This window comes from Caloenas nicobarica, chromosome 13 (genome assembly GCF_036013445.1).
Source record: "Caloenas nicobarica isolate bCalNic1 chromosome 13, bCalNic1.hap1, whole genome shotgun sequence".
Taxonomy (NCBI): Eukaryota; Metazoa; Chordata; class Aves; order Columbiformes; family Columbidae; genus Caloenas; species Caloenas nicobarica.
This window is the reverse complement of record NC_088257.1, coordinates 6,569,881-6,590,970: the sequence shown is the minus strand read 5'-3', so window position 1 is coordinate 6,590,970 and position 21,090 is coordinate 6,569,881. Positions and strand designations below refer to the sequence as shown.

Sequence of the window (21,090 nt, the reverse complement as noted above, 5' to 3'; positions counted from 1 at the left end):
ATCGGAGACTTTTTCCTGCATGTTTGCAGTGATGAGTCCCGTGATTTTATTACAATTAATGCAGCTTAATGCATCAATCTGTAGAACTGGAATATTATGTTAGACCAGTAGATTTAGCATAAAGCAAGGGGAGAGCAATTCTAACCCTTGTGAATTTAAAATACTCAAAATCCAGGAACACAATCTAAAAATGCCCAGAATTACAGGGCAGTAGGTTGTGAGGGCAAGCTGAGGATGATTTTCCCAGAACAAGGAACAACAGAATGGAACTAATGTCTGGGGAAAAATAAAATTAAATTAAACAAATTCCTTCAGAACTCAGGTAGAATAGTTGGGTTTGAAATTTGGCTGCAATTTCTAGTATGGTATGTTGTGCGTGTTATTCCATACGACTCAGATGCATTTCAAGTGCAAAGATTTTCAAATTGACAGAAAAATGGAACTGGAAGGAAGGGATGTGAAAAAATCTTGGATTTGTTTTTTTTTTTCTTTTTCTTTTTTTCCTACATCAAGCTATTTATTTTGATCTCGAAAACTTGGCTATTCTTTTTAAAGAATATTGTTCAGAGGGGAAGAGCTACCCCTCTCCAGCTAGTATTTTGCATTGTTCCTACCTGCTAATTATGTGAAGGGATTTTCAGAGACCCTGAAAGACACATCCATGATATCTACTTGATAACATTTCAGCAGAACTTTGTCCCTCCTCTCATGACACATACACAATGGCTCCACTGTGTATTGACAGCTGTGTGTCTGAGATGTCTGTGAGAAAGGAGACCTGGAAGGAAGATATTCCAGGCTTCCATGTTGCCACCCTCCTGATGAGTAATTCCGGCAGTTTGTAGCCTCCTCATGATCCTCTCCATCACCTCCACCCCTCCAATCCCAGCAGCACATTCTGTCTCCTTCAAGAGTCACGCCAGCCTCTCAAACCTAAATGGTACATGATGTTAGATTAATTGGCTAAGAAAACATCCACAGAACGAAGGGAGGTGGGGGAAGAGAAAGGCTTGCTTATCAGAAGTGTCATTTTGTCACACTGAAAATCATAGCAATGAGGAAAAGAAGGATCCATGTTGTAAATTAAAACAAAATGCTTGCCTGGAAGTGACTGGCAGTAACTTGGAGAGACAGGGGAAGAGAAAAGGAACCAGGGAAGGAAGGGGAGAGAAAGACATAAAGTCCAGGTTGGTGTGTGATGGCCATCACCATTGCAAGCAGGACACTAAGGAGACATCCTCAAAAGGCTGGAGCAGGCAGCATCATCTACCACTGATGGACTCAGAGCCGGGACCAAATGAGGCCCTGAGAGTGAAGGCTCCTGTAGGGTGGAGTGCATTGAAAAGGAGGAATGAAGATCTACGGCAGCCTAAGAGTTGATCCTGAGCTCCAGGGTCAATTGGCCCCTGGATAAACTATCAATCAGTACAAGCTCATCACTACATTTCTTGTCATAGCAGCAGTTGTGTCCTGGCAGTGTCTCCTGTTGCTTCTCACGGTTGGCCATAGTAGAACCCATATACAAGTCTCTCCCTGCTTTTGCTCTTCTCCTGTGAATACTGCCAGGAGAGCTCTGTTCCTGAAGCTGAGTCAAAGATCTCCAGTTCCTGTCTTGCAACATCTGTTCACAGTCACTGGAATTATTTGATGGGCTCCTTGCTAACTCAGTCCAAACTCTTCAGTAAAGCTGGAATTCAGTTGCTGCTTTTCACTAGAGGTTTGGCAGCCCAACATATTCCTGAAGTTTTGAAGTCTATCTCTTTTTTTTTTCTCCTGCCAAACCCTTCCTATCTCTGTATTCTCCAAGTGCTGGGGCCTCCCTTGCGTTACCAACTTGATGGTTTCTTATTCCTCTGCTTTTCGCCCACATAGTCTTCTCTTTAGCATCCACAAGGAATCCATAGAACTACTGTTTTAATTTATATTTTTGAGTTTCAATTTCTTACATGTTTTACATACAGAGAATGATTTTGGTGTAACCTACTGCAAGGACTATTTTGGTTACTGGTTTTCAAGAGAGAGTTAAACACTCATAGTAACAAAAATCTGAGATTCCCCACATGGTAATTCTGGGCTCTTTTTGCTACTTCCAGTGCCAAAACTCTACAGAAAGATGTTGTCTCATTCGTTATGACTGACCCTGGCAGACATGAAGCTGCTATGCAATAATTAAGAGTATTTTTATATGTAAGTTAATTTTCCTAGTAGCCTGCATACCATACATTCAGTGTGAAAAAAGGGCCTTAATTCCATGCCAAATGTTTCATGCTGAAATTCAACAGATGAAGCAAAATGGCTTCATTCACTCTGCTTTCCTGATGATTTTGCTTCCTACATAAGAACCAGGTGCTAACTTCGTAGATAATAACATCTAATAATGTCAAGTAATAGGAGCTAGGTATTAAAGAAGAAAAATGTGAAAAAAATCCAACAACAACAACAAAAACAAACGAATGACTAAAAAACCCAACCCAACCAACCAACCAACCAACCGAAAAAAACATTCCAGTGGAAAGGACAAAGATAGACTCAGAGACTGGAGTAAGTGTTGAAGATGGACCTCTGGAGGTTTTCAAAATCGGATTGAACAAATGTTTTATTTTAGTTTCACTAGAGTTTGTGTTGGGACAGAAGGAGAAATTACTGGCACTGGCCTCATGCTTTTAGACCCTTAAGGTAAATGGAGCACAATATCAAAAGGAGAAACTAACTTCTCCTAGGACGTGAGACCAAGGTGAATTCCCTCTCCTACCTTTGTAGAGCTGTAGGCAGGGGGGTGTCCTTCAGCCATCCATAGCATACAACTCTTCCTTGCTGTCATCTCCAACACTGGTAGCCTGGCGTGGAGACATCCAGAGCATCCACACCTCCCATGGCACGGCTTGCTGTGCTGTGCTGCAGAATCACCTCCTTCACTGGGCTTTGCCAGTGGTATTGCTTGCCAAGTTGCAGAATGCCTCTTTGTTCTGTCACATTGCTGTAACATCTAACAAGGAGATTTGTTGCTTAAAAAAAAAGACAAATAAGCAAACAGTGTTTGCAAACCGAGATGGCATGTTAAAGCATCCTTGGAATAGATTTCTGCCTGTGCTTTTTGTTGACCATTTGTTTCCTTCAATTGGAGCGTGAAAGGACCAAGCATGTCCAATACAACTTCCCTATGCTAAGTACCACCTGCCAGGCAAATAAAGATAATCTATCAGTCACTTTTCCTTTGAGATAGTGAGCTTTCAGAAAGAAATGCTGGCACACACCCACGCTACTCTCCCCCTCTGCATTCCCTTCCCATCCAGACTGCAGTGTGACTAGGAGCAGGAACAACACAGAAAATCCATCTATCTCAATAGTATTTCAAATCTAAAACTTAACCTACAAATAAGTGACTTACCCCTGGCACCTCCACAGTAATAGGACTCAATTTTACATCACTTTCAGTAGTAATACCTGAATGAAAGGGCAGTAGCTATAAATAAATCAGGACAAAATATATTATTAGAGGATGTTATTAGAAAGACAAAGGTAGATTAAGTGGAGGGGAGGAAAGAAATACCAGCCCAGCTACTCCAACATAAACAAAATAGAGTAAAATTAGAGATGGCTGTAGGCAGCGCTTTGAATGACTGGAGAGTGCATTTGCAGCCTGCTGAGGAAAAGCAATTCTGCCCCCACACTGATGCACAGAAGATTTGGATTAATTTCAGTCCAGACAGGTAGAATAGCTGCAGTTTGGGGCCGATAGCTTGGTAGGAAGGCAGACTGGAGGACTGGTGCAGACCTGAGTACACTACACCTGCTGGGTAACAGAGATATAAATGCTAGAAAAGGGGCAGCCAAACTGTTTCTCTTAAGCAACACACAGCTTCTGAACAGCTTTAGCACAGCTTCCACAACAGAGAGGTGTGATGTGAAGCTGCTGTGAGGACTGAGGCAGTAATCAGTTTTCCCTGTCTTTGAGATACAAAGAGAAGCAGTAGGATTGTTTGGGGAGGCTCCAGGAGCAGTTGGATAAACACCTCTCACGATGAGTTATCTCACGTCCTCCCTTAGTCACGGTGACATTTTCAAGGTGCCTCCTGGCTTTGTGTTTCCCTGCTGAGACAGGGCTGCCAGACACCCTGAGTCCCTCCCTGCCAAAGGAAGATGGGCACCATGGTCTGTGGAGGTTCTCATTAGGTTGTGACACCTGAGGTGTGCATGGGTGAGCAGCACTCCACCATCGAACCCCTGGGAGGTGGTTGTCATCTCCAAAACACAAACTGCTCCTGGAGCATCTTCTCACTTCAGCTCCCTGGGGTTTGCAGCATGGTTCACCTGGCTTGGGCCCAGGCAGTTCCAGCAAACGAGTAGTATGTTTCTTCAGTTTTTATTGACATTGAGGTTTTTTTATCATTAAGGTAAAACCACGGATCTATTCAAATCCTTATTGTCTCTGCTGTTGTAAAGATATATAAAGCCATTGTTCAATAGTTTTATTCCATTTTCAGATTTATGGAAATAGAAACCCTTATTGTCAGTGTCACTTGACTGATGATTTTTTCCCTTTAAACAAATAACAACTCTCTTTAAAATGTACTTGTTTAACATGCCAGAAGATCCCCTTTATGAAGAACAGAGAAATGGGAATAAATGTTACAATGTAGAGAAGTATGTATGGTGATGAGGCAGGAGCAAAAGTCATTTCTCTGACTTTAGGGTTTCTTCCACCAAGAAAGTGAGAAGAGTGGTGTTGTCCAGCACTTGGAAAATGTTGCCTATCATTTAAAGTGAACTTTTTGTAACAAAGAAAATCTTGTCTTTCCTTGAAAGCCTCTTGCCACAAAAATATCTTTTGCACGGCAGTTTGTACCATATGGGTCAGTTGCTAAAAATATATATCTTAAAGGTGAACTTTCCTTTTGGTTTTATACAGTGGCTCAACCAATCACAGCAAATGTTAACCATAAAGTACTCAGTACCATGTAACCCAGACAGCTTAGTGCTCTGTGAAGCAAAAGGAAGAAAATTCCTCAAGTTCATTGGCAACAAAACTCTTTTTTTAACCTTCTTTACTCTTCTCAGGACACAGGCATTATTCCATGTCTTTCTGACCTTTAAAATCTGTAAAGAGTACAAAGAGAAGAGGAGAGATGGCTGACATTGTGAGTAGTGTTTCCTACTCCATCATTTCTTTGCTTTGCTTATTTATGTCCTGGTCAGAAAGAGTGTTACAAAGTACTTACAAAAAACTGGTTTATTAAAAGGATTTTTAAAAAACTGAATTAATCAGAGCTCTGAGAATATATTGCCTTCAAGGGACCTAAGTGCATGGGCAGGGTCATGGAAAGAACCTTTAATTACCTCAATAACTTCTTCTTTATCAGCATTGGTCAGACAGGTAGTTTACATCATGATGAATAAGGTGTCTGCTTGGGAATACGTATTTATGTATAAAATTGATTTTTATGCTCTGTGTTTCTCATTGTAAAGATGCTTTTCTTTGCATCTTTTATTGCTATTCGATAAATGGTAGCTTCTTTGGACTATCCTCAGGAATTGTCTTTTGCTTAGTTGGTCCAGTTAATTGCAATATAATGCATAGTTTCCCAGGCAGACGTCAGGAAACCCAGCATGAATAGGGTCAAAATCCAGATAATTTCTAGTGCTTTTGCTCCATGACTCCCTAGGATGAGACTTGTTCTCAGCAATAGCTGTGCATGAAACTGCAGGACTGGTTTTAGCTGTGTCCTCTCAGGAACTTCGTGGGCACAGCATTGGCATGAGGCTGCTACTAAGCCAGTTTTGGTTTAGTCTGGCACAAATCAGGGCTATTACAGAAGTCTGTTGCAAGCTTAAACAAAAAGAAAAGCAGGTAGGATAGGGCTCCAAATGAGCCTGGGTCACAGGCTAGCAACGCGTAAGGAAATTGTTATCATGCTGCTAAAAATCCATTATACACAGTCATGCAGAGAAGCAGCTGGATTTACTTGCAGGTGCAGTCTCTGTGTGTTCATCTGAGTGTTCTCTGTACATGGGCTAAGAAACTCTCACAAAACTGTTGGACATGAAAGAAAATAATTTTCTCATCCAATCTCTTTTTTTAACCACTTCTATTAATCTTGTATTTATTCTCAAAGCTCCTACTCTCTCTCATATATAGTGGAGACCAAGAGAAGGGTAAATAGGTTCATACAACATTCACATCCAGAGAAATATTCATATTAACCTATGCATGAACTTATTTATCTAAGGTAAATAAATAGATATTTATATGCTTTTCAGGCAGGAGAAAAGAGAGCATAAAGTCGTCTAGACAGCAGAGTTCAGGAATGAGCCACCTATGGTCCTTTTTAAACTACTGACAAGAAAAGAACTACAAATAAGAGATTCCTATCTTTTGATTGTGAAGGCACCCTAGCAATGGAGGGAGGTAACTGGAGATGATAAACTCAGCCATGCTTAGCAAATGGTTTGAAATTTGTGTGGAGCTGTGTAATTATAACATTTAGAGCTAAAATCAGCGTATGGACATTTTGACTTTGAAAGCATAGTGTTACAGACTTGGGCATCAGATATTTATCCTGAGAGGCTTATTGTATTATTGTTGTTGGCATTAATTTGAGTTGTGAGTTGAAATGTTCACAAACTGCCAAGCAGGTTAAACGTTGGAGATGCCTGCAATGTTTATGAAGATAAATGAGGAGAGGGAGATACAACAGTTGTGGTGTGTGTGTGTAGATGGCCAGAATAGATCCAGCTGATTACTCCATTTCTCCAACTTTAAACCCTTACTGCCACATGGTATTACATAATTTTCCTACTGTAACTGTGCAGTAAATCAAACTTCAAGGATAAAGTTTATTCCTTTAACTTCAGCCATCCTAGAGTTTGAGCTCCTGTCCGTGTAACCTGGAAACTAAGTGAAGTTTACCAAGTGATCTGGTTTTGATACCTCAACACTGAGGATACTGATATTCTCTGTAAGACCTCTGTATATGTTGGTGATCTGGAATATATATGGGATTCCCATTACCAAAATAATGGTAATTCAATTAAATGATGGACATTTCTGCAAATATGATATAACACTCTACTGAATGATTAGGTTCCTTTCACACAAAAACTCTGTATGTTTTGAGTGGCTTAATTTGAGCACTGCACAATAAACCTGAAATGTTTCTGGGCCATGTAATCTGGGAACTAGATTGGCCAAGAGAAGATTTTTGGCCTCATTGCTAGATATTATTAGAAATTATATATTAGAATATATATATTAGATATATATTAGAAATATATTAGAAATTCTGTGACTTCGAGCACTAGTGTTTGGGATAGGATAAAAGCATTGAAAAGGCTGTGGATATATATATTTATTTCTTTTGGAAGGTTTAAACATTATAATCATGTTGTGCTCCTCTGAGACTTTGGCTGTCTGTAAAGAAGAGTTGAGGTATACTTTTGTTCTGACCCATTCCTGCTAGGTAGGGAAGGGCACTTGAAAATATCTCTGAAGGGAGCACTGGAAAGTGTTCAGAATAGCCAGAGGGAAAAGCACAGCTTGTCTGGTGAAGGGCACCATGCACAGTTGCTGGGAGAAGTGCTGTTTGCTGAGCTTGCTTTGATATGGTTCCACATGCCTGTGTTAAGGGAAATGAAGACCACATGTGCTTTACTTCCCACAAAGCGTTATTTGCTTGCGTGACCCATCTTTTGAATTTTTTCAAGGTTTACTGATGTCCTTGAGCTCCACACACAAACAGATTCTCCACACACCCCTTTACCCCATCTGAACTGTATCATACCCCTCGATGCTGTACAAGCTCATTGCATGGTCTGTGCATTTCAGAGCAGACAATCCCATCATAAATTCCCATGACACCATGACAGCAGTTTTCTGATCTCATTTAAGTTACAGAATCAATTCCTGTTTTGAAAGAAAACTGGAAAGGAGATTGTTCTGGAGGTGGATTGGTCTGGTCCAGCTTGTTAAAACTTTGAGAGTGGGCTGTTCAAACTCACTTCCAGGCAACTCCACTTGACTACAGAGTACTGTTGGCCCAAGTTCTGGCCTCATGGGAAGCTCCTTTTCCCTGGCCCACTTAAACTTGGATTGAAGACACTAATGACCCCAGCGTCTGTCACAGACCTATGTTCCGTTTAGTGTAGTAACAGGTGTACCAACACAGTATGGTATGAATTAAGAATTGGACAATGGGTGGAAAATTTGGCCATGAAAATTGGATGAGTCCGTAAGATGCTAGATTCAACTCAGGAGAAAACAGGATGCTGAATGACTAGACAAAAATGTAACGCCTACTCCTTGTCAAGACAGTAAATCTAGTCCTAAAAATTGGAATGAAAATCTACTAGTCCAGACTCAAAATCCACTCCACCATTCTTCTAATAGAGTGATGGGCATCTTTTGTTTAACATAATGAATTAAGAAATATGGCCTGTGCTGGTAAGTGAAATATTGCAGGTTGGAATAAAAATTTAGAACCTGTCTGAGCCTTTTTGGAGGATTTGGGCTGACGGAAAGGTTGCTTTGTGTTTATCCAAGGATAAGAACATGCAAGAGTTATTTCCACATCGTAGCTACTTTGTGGCAAATTATTCATTGACACAAAATATGGGATCTCTAGTGCTGTTTTCATCATTTCCAGGATATAGTGAAATCCATCAACTCTTTAATGGAGACAGTAGTGCGGAACTCCTCGGTTTCAGTTTGTCCCTACCAGACTCATACTCTGTAACTTAGACTGATGGTCCAAATCTTAATGGAATTTGAGGGCCACAAATCATCATATCAAGGGGGCTGTTCATTTCTTAAAGTCTCTGTTCTCTCACCAGTCTTCTGTAAACAGTTTCCTCAGCCCCACATAACACAAACCTGTAGAGGTAAACTTTCCCTGTAAATTCAACAAGGAGGTTTTATTGGTGTTTTTCTCATTTGGATTCAATTATCATTACAACTTTGTCTATATCAGCAATCAACATCCTCATGAAAAAGGAATTATAACTCCAACTGGCAGAGAGCAAGGCTTCCTTGAGTGGCAACAAAAAGGGGGCAGGAAATAGTTGAACAGTTTCGTTTTAGTGTTATTTTGTCTTTTGCATGAAATGGGTTCAGTTCCAGCTCTTGGAGAACTTTCGGACCTGGGTGTTTTATTAGTGTTTCATCCTTGAGTACCTAAGGGAATGTGGTCTCTGTTCACCTCAAAGCAAAATAAATAACTTCCTAGATTCAGTCTTTAAAATCACCTTTGAAGTCCTGCTTGACGGTGGAAAAGAAGACACAGAGGGGAGCAGGGCCTTCCTAAGTCAGGCTAGTAGATGGGTGTGGTGTCACAACACCACAGGCAAGGGTTTGTCACTGGTGTAAAGCTGCTTGTGCCAACCCTGTACTGCTGTCTTGGGAAATAAAAGATGGACACTAGAACATGACAGAAGAGGAGGGAACATGTTCCCCACAGCCATTTTACAAGCAGCTAGGTGGAAACAACGCAGCAGCAAGGACTGAAGGGAGAGGAAAGCTAAAGTGTTTCAGATTATCCTATAGAGAACAAATGTGTCTGGATATACTGTTCACACTGCTTCATATGAAAGTTTAATGTCTTGGGAGTGCCAGCTCCATACGACTCTGCAACTCAGTATAACCAAGCCACAAGCAATGGCGATGTGAAAGATATTGGAAAAGTTTCTTGGCATCTCTAATGGACCTGTTGCAAAGCAATGACCCATTTTGCAGTCACTGGTTTGTATTTGATAACCCTGAAGCCCTACAGAGTAGGGAGGGAAAAGAAATGAGGTTGCCTGAGCTGAAAGAAATGGCTGTGTGAACCAAGCCATCATGAGGTTTTATATCTTGATTGCTTCTCTCCGGAAACCTCTGCCAAATCTAAAATAATATCCATAATACCGTGCATTGCTGATGTAGAACAGATAGAAAATGCAGCATTTCTTTTCAACTTGCACCTATAACAAATCAAATTTCTTTCAGGATATAACTAGAACCTGTTTATCAGTGAAGAAAAGTGCCCATCTGGGCTTCTTCCTACCAGCACCCAAGGTAGAGATAAGTTTTCTAATGAACCATTCAGTACAAGCACTTTGAAACTACCCATTAGCTGACAGATTTCACCTGCAACAGACCTGAGTAAATTCTCAACTAGTTTTTTTTGTGTGTATCTGTGGGGTTTTTTTTCCAGTTCTAAATGGATTTTAGTGGCATCTCTTGACTCTTGTTGGCAGGAATGAAGATATTTACCATCTGTTCAAATGCACATTGGCCATGGTAAACAATTCAGACAATTCCCCAAGCAATGGGTATGGAGAGGTAACCAATAATAGGTACCGTCTCTTGACGCAGCTCAGGTACAGGCAGAGGACAACACAGTCAGGTGGGCTGTTGGCACTGAAGTGGATTCATGAACAGAATTCTCTCCAGGGTGCTTCCAGGAGAAATAAACTTCTGAAACTATTAATGATGAGATCAGAAGATATTTGGCTTTCGCTTAAACAATAGCATTTTGTTTGTTTTAATATGTATGGTGCCCCAGCACATCTTTCTGGGGATGTATAGCATAGAGAAAAAAGGAAAGGAGATAGTTGCATGGAAATGAACTTCAGTCCAGAAGCTGTAAAGTCATATTAGAGCTGCTTTTCGTACGGTGTTTAATATACTTTCCTCAGAGACAGCTGCAAAGAAACACAACCCTTACATGTGTTTAGCTAAACCTACTCCTCACAGGAGTCTTCTAGCTATAGACGTTGTCTATGAAGACAGGCTGCATTTTGGTTACACTCCCAGCAACTGATTTCTAGAAAAACTTGTCACAGTTGGTAGACCTGAATCGGGATTTGCTTGTAAAGATTCCCATGCTGTTAAGAATTGTATTTGCAAGTAAGTGCATGTAGAGAATGTAGAAGGTTGCTACTGGGAGGAGTGAGCATCTCTCAGTGCTGTCTCTCCTGCAGAAGCAACGTCCGCAGTCTGCATCTTTTGTGTGGCAGCATCTCAGATTAAGCCTCTGCCACTCACTGCATATTTGCTTTATATTTTGCAGAACTTTCCAGCTGGAGTCACACGATATGTTTGTTCCCCATAGCATGAAAGCATGGCATCTCACTGCTTTTCCCTGGAGTGGAGTGACACATTCATTTTTAATTGTTGACCACTATATCAGAAATCCTATTTCCCAGAGTTTAATTGTTTTGCATGATGTTTAATTCATGGCTTCCCTACAGAAATCAGCTGTTAACCTTTTTTAAAAAATAATGTATTATTTAGTATTTATGTATTATTTAGCAATAACATTTTTTAATTGTACAGGATGATATAATTTATTTATATTTTCACTGTAAAATTGCATGTCTCAGTGTTCCTTCTCCCTCATCCCCCCTTTCTTTTCCTTGTAATTATGAAGAGCAATAAGAGCTGTAGAAATGCTACCATGATGGTTTCAAGGACAAGTTTTTGAAATAAGATGGTTCTTATGCAGGGCAACATTGAAGACACATTTAAATCCTCCTGAAAACTCTAAGCCAATGCTTAAGAGCTTTTTGAAATCATGGCCTAGGTGAATATACTTTCTTTTGAGATTTATTTTCTTCCATATTCTTGCAAATGAGCTGCCCTGCAGAAAAGTTTGGTGGAATGGCAAATCTCAAGCCAAAGTTGCAGAGGATTTGTCAGAAATGAGAATTCAAAGTTCAGAACTTCTGCCAGAGACCTCATGCAATGAGTGATATTCATCCAGCCAGGAGACTGTGCCATCCAGAATGTGTCTAGCTGAATTTCACACACAGCAAAGTGCTCTTGGAAATGTTCCAAGACAATAACTACTGGATACCAGGGAGCTGCAAATAATTGCTAAGGAATGAGGAAGCAGAGCACTTGCACACATAACAGCCCCTCTGCCGGCTGCTCAGAATCCCCTCTCTGCTTTGGTTCCATGGCAAAGTCTCCATCTTCTCTCTCTGGCTACTAACCAATGCAGAGCAAGATGAAAGCATTGGGTGCTGGGAGACATTTTGTAATGTGCACCAAGTGCTAAAGCTTCTTCCAAACACAGACACTAGGCAGAGGCTTCTGGGATCCCCGAGCTTTCTCGTGATGACAAAGGCTGCAACCCAAATTCAGCTGCCCCCATGGCAATGCTGCTTATGAGAGACAAGGTCCAGCCGCACAGGCAGGGACGCCAGAGATGGGTGTATTTGCAAGTTCCCTGCTAGCAGCATATTCCTTACCATGTGTGGACTAGGTGACATATATATGAAAAGACTCAACTTTCCTTGTTATTTTTTTGTTTTGTTTTGGTTTGTGTTCTTCTTGTTTGTTTTGTGGTTTTTTGTTTGGTTGGTTTTTGTTTGGTTGGTTTGTTTGGTTGGTTGATTTTTAGTTGTTGTTGCTGGGTTTTGTTTTTGTTTTGTTGTTTGGTTTTTGTTGTTGTTTTTTTTTTCTGTTTTTTTTTTTTACTGTCCTGGTTTTGTTAAAAACAAGTTTCTCTTTTAGTGAATTTTTCTGTCCGCTAAAGTCTTCTTACAAACTGTGCTTTCCTGAAAGCTAGACACATGTTTTGGTAGACATAGCAATGGTATGCAAGGTCATTGATAATGATGCATCTCACGAGATGTGCAAGCAGGAGGTGAACTGAAACTGACCAACTAAGTATTCCATCCCATTTATGCGATACTTCATATAAGTGGGGGATCACAAGGATCTTGTCCCCTTTCCTTATGGCCGACATTGGGAGAGGACCTTGTGGGTTGTCCCTGCAAACTGAGGCCTAGTGACAGACTGGATCCAGCTCCGGTTGGCTGCAGAGTCCAGTCCAGGACTTCGGGTGCCAGCCCTACATCTGCCAGAGCAGTTGCCGGGACTTTCAAGACTGGTTTTGTATATTTTGTATTATTTTCCCTATTTTTATTAGTAGCATTAGTAAAATATTTTTAATTTTTCCAACTCTCTGCTCTCTGCCCTTCTTTCCCTCCCAATCGCCTGTCCTTAGTGGGAAGGGGGGAGACGGAGGGGCTAAAGGGAGACGCTGCGGGGAGAGGGGGTTAACAATACATCTGCCGCGGTTTTATTGTCACCCCGCAATCAAACCTCGACATTTACCTAGGGGAAATGTGACTGAGTAAATAGCAAAATAAGCACGGAAAGGTGAAAAATGAGACAACACATGGGCTGCTGATTGATAGGGCTGTTGGGCCAGTATTAATCTTTGGTACATCATCAGTCTAGAAAAGCACTAGAGAGGATATTTACTCTTTTTTTTCTTTTAAGATGTGGGAAAACCCAACAAAGTCAGTATTGAAAAATGTTGCTGCACTTGGGCATGCCTTGCAGCTCCGTTTCACTTGATGGAAACCTGACCCCTAAAGCAGATCTCCCTATTTTCCAACCCAAGAAAGCAAGCCAGGATGGGGTTTCCTTTTTAATCACTAAGTCCCTCTGCTATCATCACCCACACAGGAACATATCATTTCACTGCTTCGATGAAGTGCTTTAATATCAGTGTGTCGTCAGAGAAGGAAGTGCTGTGTCTGGCTAAAAACCAGTTTACAGTGGAAGAAACACAAAGCTTTTAATAGTGAAACTAGAAAAAAATCTCAAGCTTTTTACTAAGTGTTTTTCGTTCAAAACCAAAATTTCCATCGTACCCTGAAGGAGCAGAGCAATGCTTCCTCTCCTAATTTTTAATGTAAACCTTAGCAGAATTGAAGACTGGATGCCTAAAGCAACTACAGGAAAATTCCAGTTCAGTAGGAGACAGGAAAAAAAAACAACTACAACAACAACAAACTTGGTCATTTCTAAGAGATAGGATATCTGATACAGCTGCTGCTCTTTCAAGAACTACTTAAAAGCATTTTTTACTGCTTTTCTCTGGAAAATATTTCAATCAGCATAAATCAAAAAGCCTTTCTTCTCTCTTTCACTTTCTTCCTTCTTTCTTCCTTCTACCAGTATGTAAGTTCTACTGCAAAAGAAAGAGAAAAATCTGTGTAGCACAAATGAATCTCTCTTCAACCAAATATTGCCATAAGTAATTCTGCTTCTCTCTGTTCTTGTTTCAGACATACTGATGTTACGAATGAATTAACCAAGGAACGTAATGCTTCACTGCCAAGTGAGAGCTAGTCCTTGAAGTTTAGTGCTATTACACTTAGCATTTTTCAGTTGGATCTCAAACCAAGACGTGCAGAAGAATTGATATCACTGAAGGAGACGGATTTCTTGTCAAGAAAGAGTCTCACCATTCCTTTGCTCCAAGGAAATTTGAATGAAGAAGCATTCAGTTTGGAGATTTGCCTATTCTACTTGGAAAAAGTTAAATAATGGATTGAGGAAAGGAGACAGAGCCAGAAAACATAGTGAAGAAAAATTATCATTTTTTGCTCAAAATTTAAGCGCATAGATTTTTCCATGGGACTTTTTGACAGTTGTCCGTTCATCCACTTCGGGAGATTTCTTCTGGACTTTATACCTGGTGCTCTTTCAAATCTGTGTATTTACTCCAGGCTGCCTTTTGTAGTCATTGAGGTGAGTGGGGTATCACCAGAGCACGAACCTGAAGTGTCCTGCAGTGCCCTTAGCTGACCTGCCTCCTGACTTAAATGCCTCCCAGAGATGCTTGGGAGGGATGAAAACAATGAAGGCAGCAGAGAGAGACAGTATCAGCAGGGAGCTTCAGCCAAGCCATTTGCATCTGCAGAAGAAATATGGGAGGAGAACAGGACCCAGCGTCACAGTCTGCATTCAGCAGCACAGTTCAGGGCCTCTTGGGATTGTGCATATGGTCACCGTGGAGTTCTGTGCATAACGGCTCTTCTGCTTTAAAAATAGGGCTGGCAACACATTCATGTAACAAAGATCCACAGAAAAGATCAGCATCCATTTGACAACAATTCATGGACAAAAAAAAGGCTGGCGTTTTCTGCAGGAGCGGTCTGGGGCTGCAAATCTCACCTTCTACCTATTGCAGATTGCTATACATCAGCATGTACCTTCAACATCCACAGACTGCATGAATTGTGCTTATAGTTATACACCTATTAAATGATTGTGTGCGTTTGTACTCAGACTGTTATAAATCCATTACTTCCCTGAGGCCACAGGAAATGGTTTTAAAATGTGAGGCTTTCCTACAGGGAATTGGGAGAAAAGAGTATGAAAGCAATGTACTTGGCTTGCACAGATCAATGTAGTGCAATAACTGGGAAGATGAACCAAGCTTAAAACATTACAAATGTGATTGGATGAAAGCTTAACATGACATTGAGTAATTACCACTACAAACATCTATTAAATCACCTTAAGAAAAAAAAGAAAAAGAAAAAAGAAAAAAAATTAAAATATAAAAGAACAACCAAGCACAGAGCCTGACAGTAAATCATAAAAGAGGAATAACAGTGTTTGCACTTTGAACTAAAGTCTGGGTAGTATAATTGCACAGTAGTGAGTGAAACTTCAGATTTGGCTTTGTCTTTTTTCAATACACTGGAAAGGTAGAGGTGAAAAGCCTTGGGATGAGAAATACCAAGAGGTTTTGAAAATTATGTTTCCACTAAAATTTTCACTAAGTTTTTTTCTTTATCAATAACTTTGTTTCTCCATCAGAAAACAAACAAACAAACAAAAAACCCACCAAAACAGTGTTCAAAAAGTGGTAATTCCTATTTGGGAAGGAAACAGTGAAGAAAGAGAAACAAAGAGAAACAAGGCAATCTTTCAGACAAGATTCAAAAATCATCATTAAATTTCCTCCCAGGATCGGAAGTTGGTGCTAGATTGAGCTAAGGCACAAACGTTTTCCAGTGAGCAACGATTTACCTGCATTTTCAGGAGAATGAATTCGTATTTCATGCCAACACAGGGAGGCACATGTACAGGTTAGTGAGTCTTCACTTTTTTTTTCTTGAATTTGTATTAAGCTGAAAGTAAATACTAATGAAGAGAAATGTTTCCTTTTCTGAAGCACTGAGCCACTTATAGGAATAATTGGTGGGGGAGGTGGTGTGGTAAGGGAGTTTATATCTCAGACTTCTGACATTATCTCACTTGAACAGATAGAAGCTCAGCCACTTGTGATTAAATCACTAAAATTAATGGACGTCACCAAAATGGTGGTCCCTTATTTGCTCAGTTCCAAGTGAAGAAAATTAGCATTGGTTAGTGATGAATGTGGGTTTCCTGAATGTAGAAAGTCTTTGTTGAAATGCTACAGTTGTCTATCTAACCCAGAGCTCTAAAGGGTGAGGGCTCTCAAACATATTTCTCTAAACACTCCTAATCTATGGGACCTTAAACAATGGGACCCTGAACACCTTTGTATGATCATCATAGAAAGCATGTTGCTAGTTTTGGAACACATCAGTAGCTGCATAAATCCACTATTGAATTCAGGTCCCTGTCTTAAGCAGGGTCTGAAACTCTCAGTCTGAAAGTGTCCAATTCTCTTAGCTGTTAACTAGTGTCAGTTATTTCAGGTCTTGTCTGAGAAAGCGGACTACACCTCTGCTGTCCCTGGATGTTGAAGTATGCAGCTACTTTGCAAAGCACAAAAATGTATTTTAAAAAAATTAAATCGGTCAAATCAATAAAATATTGTCCACTCATCAGGTCTTCAATCAGCTTCTCAGCACTCCCTTTGTAATGAATTGCCATCTGGTGCAGCCCCTTCTCTCCCAAAGCACAAGGAATATTCTGCAGGAGCAGGCACACGCAGCAGAGCTGCTCGTGTGTTAACTGCTCCTGACTGGCGATCCTGGGGAGCCTGATTGTTTGAGGCAGATCACCTCCTTGGGGACCGCATGAGTTATTCCCTGTATTTGGGTTGTAAGATTTTTTGTAGGGGGAAAAAAAGCAAGCTTCTGCGTCATTTATAACGGATCTCAGTCCAATAAGCAGGCATCTTCTGGCATAATATGACTGTGGCTTATCAAATAATAAAAACCTGTCACTCTAAATTGCTGGGAATGCGACCAATCTAGCCAACGTTGATTCCTGTGTCCACTTTGTCATGCCGTAAAGTTTTCAGTGGTTTGTGCGCATGTGGGCGTCACGGCTGTCAGTGGGGAAAAGCCTTGGCGTGCCACAGGGAATCTGCAGAGACGAGTGGGTGTGATTTCTCAGATTCTACGCTATCCAATTTTAAGTGCTACCTAATGTTCATTAGGGACGATCAAAAAGCCATATGGCCTAACAAATGTAACACATAGTTCGGCATATTGGCAGAGTAACTCCTTGTTAATTCCGTCTCCTATTCCACCCTCTGCCTGGTGGAGAGGATAGTGAGAAGGCTGGTTTTACCATGCTGAAGAGATGACAGACTTGATAACTTTAGTATGGAGCATTTCCAGAGCTTAACAATGAATGGCACAAGCTTCCTAAGGGGAGAAAAAAATAGGCACAGATTTTCAAATTCATCAGCAGCTTGCAAAAATGTGCTGATTAGTCATTTGTATATTTGACTTGGGACAGTTGGGACTTGGGAGATCTCAATGTAGTTACTATCCCTGCAATATTTTCCCTGTGTGACCTTGGCATGCCATTTAATCTCTCTGTGCTTGAATTCTCCAACTTTCTCCCTAGGATAGGAAGTGGGGTCTTGGTATACATGTGTTTATGCAGAGAAGACCTGTGAGTATTTCACGATAGTGTGAAATCCTGGGCTTTTTATGGTTATTGGTATTTCCTCATTGGAGACCTTGTTACTCTATCTATGTCTTTTCCTTTTCTTTGACTGCTACTGAATAAGACCTGTGTTAGAAAAGTGGAAACTTCAGAAAATTCACATAATATTTCAAAATGGATGCCTTCTCAGACATCTAGAGTTAATGAGGGCAGGTTATCCAACATCTTGGAGGGGACAGGGACCATCCAGTGGTGCTGGACTTGCTTGGGGATTGGCTTCATCCCATGGCAAAGTTTGCCCACCAACCCTCAGTCATCACACCCTGCTTCCCATTGCAAGATATAGCCTTGAACCTTTGATATAACGTTTTTTTCTGTGACCCAAGGTGATGGAGTGCCCATAAATCTTTTTCCTATGATATTTTTGAAAATTCAGCTTTCAGATGCATTGGTAAAATTGAGGAATTATTTTCTTTAACACTTAATTCCTTCTGCCATTATTCTCAGCACATTAAGTGACAGGCTGCAGAGAATCTGGGGTGATCCTTGCTCTGCTGAAACCACTGTGATCATCTGTATTGTCAAGCCCAGGGTTTGACTGTGTGCTCTCCACAGCCACCAAGTGCCAGCAGCAGTGCCCCTCTTACACCGCCACATTTCCTCAGCAGTAGCGCAGATGAATAAATTGAGCAAACAGCTTATTTGAAACAGAGCCCAGAGAAAGGAATAAAAATGACATCAGCAACAGTAAACTACTGTTGCAAATAATGGCAACGAAGTCTTAAAGCAAAGGTTGGCTGTCTCTATATAGAGGCAATACTTAGTGTCTGTGTGATATACAAGACAGCTTATCTCTTTGAGAGCAGGAGACTATAAAAATACAATTGCCAGAACGAAAGAAAATTGAAGCTGATTGCCATAGCAACAAAAGAATTACATTGATGAAACAGAAGCACATAAAATCCTTGTATGCTACATTAAGGACAAAGCAATCAAAAGTAAACAACAGTGGATTGGAATTTGCTTGGCTAACACTGGAAATGACAAATGTTTCCAGCTGATGGAGGAAGAAATGAGTGCACAAGAAACAAAGAGACAGCCCTGCGGAACTGAGGATTTATCCCCGATTTACTCTGGGAGCAGGACCTGAGGGACCACTGACTGGAAAAGGGGAAACATAACCCCCGTTCTTTAAAAGGGAAAAAAGGAAGACCTGGGTAATTACAGGCCAGTCAGTCTCACCACTGTGCCCAGCAAGATCGTGGAGTAGATCCTCCTGGAAGCTATGCTAAGGCACATGGACAATAAAGTGGTGACTGATGACAGCCAGCATGGCTTCACTAAGGGCAAATTGTGTCTGACAAATTTGGTGGTCTCCTACAACAGGGTTACAGCTTTGGAGGGTAAGGGAAGAGCAACTGATGTCATCTACCTGGACTTGTGCAAAGCATTTGACACTGACCCGCATGACATCCTTGTCTCTAAAATGGAGACATAGATTTGAATGGAAACGTAGGCTTCCAGTACCTAAAGGGGGCCTACAAGACTTTTTGCAAGGGCATGTAGTGATAAGACAAGGGGTAATGGATTTAAACTGAAAGAGGGTAGGTTTAGATTAGATAAAAGGAAGAAATTCTTCACTATGAGAGTGGTGAGGCACTCATGTTATCCAAGTCGAAACCATCTGAAGTAAGTGTCTATACTCCATGGCTTGGTCCGGAAGGAAAAAAAATAGCATGTGTTAAATGAAAGATCTTTCCTGAATGCAGCTTTAATTAAAATCTTAGTATTTCTTGTCATAACAAACCTTTGAAGTCAGTCCAAATGTTGTAGTTAAGCACAATGAAAGTATGCCAAGTGGTGGACTGACATGTCCTTAAGATACAGGAACACTTAATCTACTAGATCTTAGACTGCAATAATGACCAAACCTTTCTAAGTTACCACAAAAAATTCTTAAGACTAAAATAAAGTTGACAGTTCCTTTAATTAAGCACATCTTTCTTTCAAAGGAAGTGACAAAAAGAGTTAAGGAAGATTAACTAAGACTTAAATGCATAGAAATGACTCAAGGCATATTTAAGTAAGACTTAAATTAGTCTTTCATTTGGACATGGGAGATTCCATTAACAATAATGAAATGGAGATAGTCAGATCTTAAAGCCTTTGCTCTAAGCTCTGCTTGGAGGCTGTTTCCCGAGTCCTATCCATCTCCCAGATCTTAGGCCAATCCTCACTGTTGTTTCTTTAATATTTCCATCATTCCTTTTTTCATAGTTATCTTCTTTTTATTTCCATTGTACTTTAACAGAGCTCTTAGCCTTAGTCATATCTGGGTTTACATTCTTCCTTATATGACAACCTGGTCTCCTTTACAAGACTCTAAATATTATACAAATACATTTTCATCCTCTGGATTTGGCACCTTTTAGGCTTTTAGGGGACATTAGTTCAAACTGAAATCTTACTCTCCATCTGGTAAACAAAAGGCATCCATGCAGATCCTGGCTCTCTGGTGCTCCCCAAAAAATGGTGCTTAATAGATAACTGCATTATGCTGCAGATCCAGCTCCTGCACAGAGGTGGCACTAAGTTACGAGGCAAAAAACCCACAGGTAACAATTCTCCTGCTTTGCAATGAAGTAAAGGTTTGCAGCACCTTACCATGTGCAGATGGGCATGAAAGTCATCCTGGTCACCATAGTAATAAGATAATCAAAACCAACCCTTGAATTTTTAACTCTGTATGATGAATAGCAGAGACAGAAAGTGTCCGGGCATAGGCAGAGAAGGAAAGCTTTGCATGGGAAGACATCTGTGAAGGAGAGTGAAGCTGCATCTACTGAGCACAGGCAGGCTCCCAGGTGCTTCCATCCCCCAAGGAGATAAAAAATAAATTATTTCAGTAAGATATTCCTACCAAAGCAGGAGGATGATGTTAGGAGCTTCCCCCAGTCCAAGATAGGATCACTCCTATGCCTGGCAAATGTGTGAACTTGTGTCCAGGGTGGCCATGGTGGGGTCTCCTTGCCTTCTCCAGGGTGGTCCTCAGGTTTCTGTGCCATCTTCACCTCTGCAGTCCCTTTTCTCCTAATCTCTGTCTTAAATCTGCCTTGCTGCAGTGTAAGTCCATCATTTCCAGTTGTGTCTAGTGTGATTGTTGCAAGGGGACTGTTCCCTGCCTCTTTAAAGGACAACGGCTGTTGTGACATGCCTCTGTATCTTCTCTTCTTCAGGCTAAAAACCCCAGCTCATCCAGTCTTTCGTTAGAATCACGTTGCGTAGACCTTTCATCGCTCTTGTCATTCTCATTTATTTTCCTTTACTCACAAAAAATGTATCCTCCTTTCCAGGTTTACTCTTGCAATAAAAGGGCTCCTCTGGCTTTTGTCTTCTGTACGTTGTATCTTCTGGCTGTCATTGATTTTCTTTTATTTCCTTTTTTTTTTTTTTTTAATCTCCACCAAACTAGA

At 40.7% G+C, this 21,090-nt stretch overlaps 1 protein-coding gene across 1 annotated transcript in view; it reads right to left on the bottom strand.

The window, feature by feature from the left end:
* The window catches only part of SPARC (secreted protein acidic and cysteine rich), a 425,399-nt gene extending 404,698 nt beyond the window's left edge, over nucleotides 1-20,701 (bottom strand). Inside the window, exon 1 of the mRNA XM_065643787.1 lies at nucleotides 20,692-20,701. The gene's annotated coding sequence lies outside the window, so the exon portion shown is untranslated. The remainder of the gene's footprint in view (nucleotides 1-20,691) is intronic.
* Nucleotides 20,702-21,090: the final 389 nt, after the last annotated feature.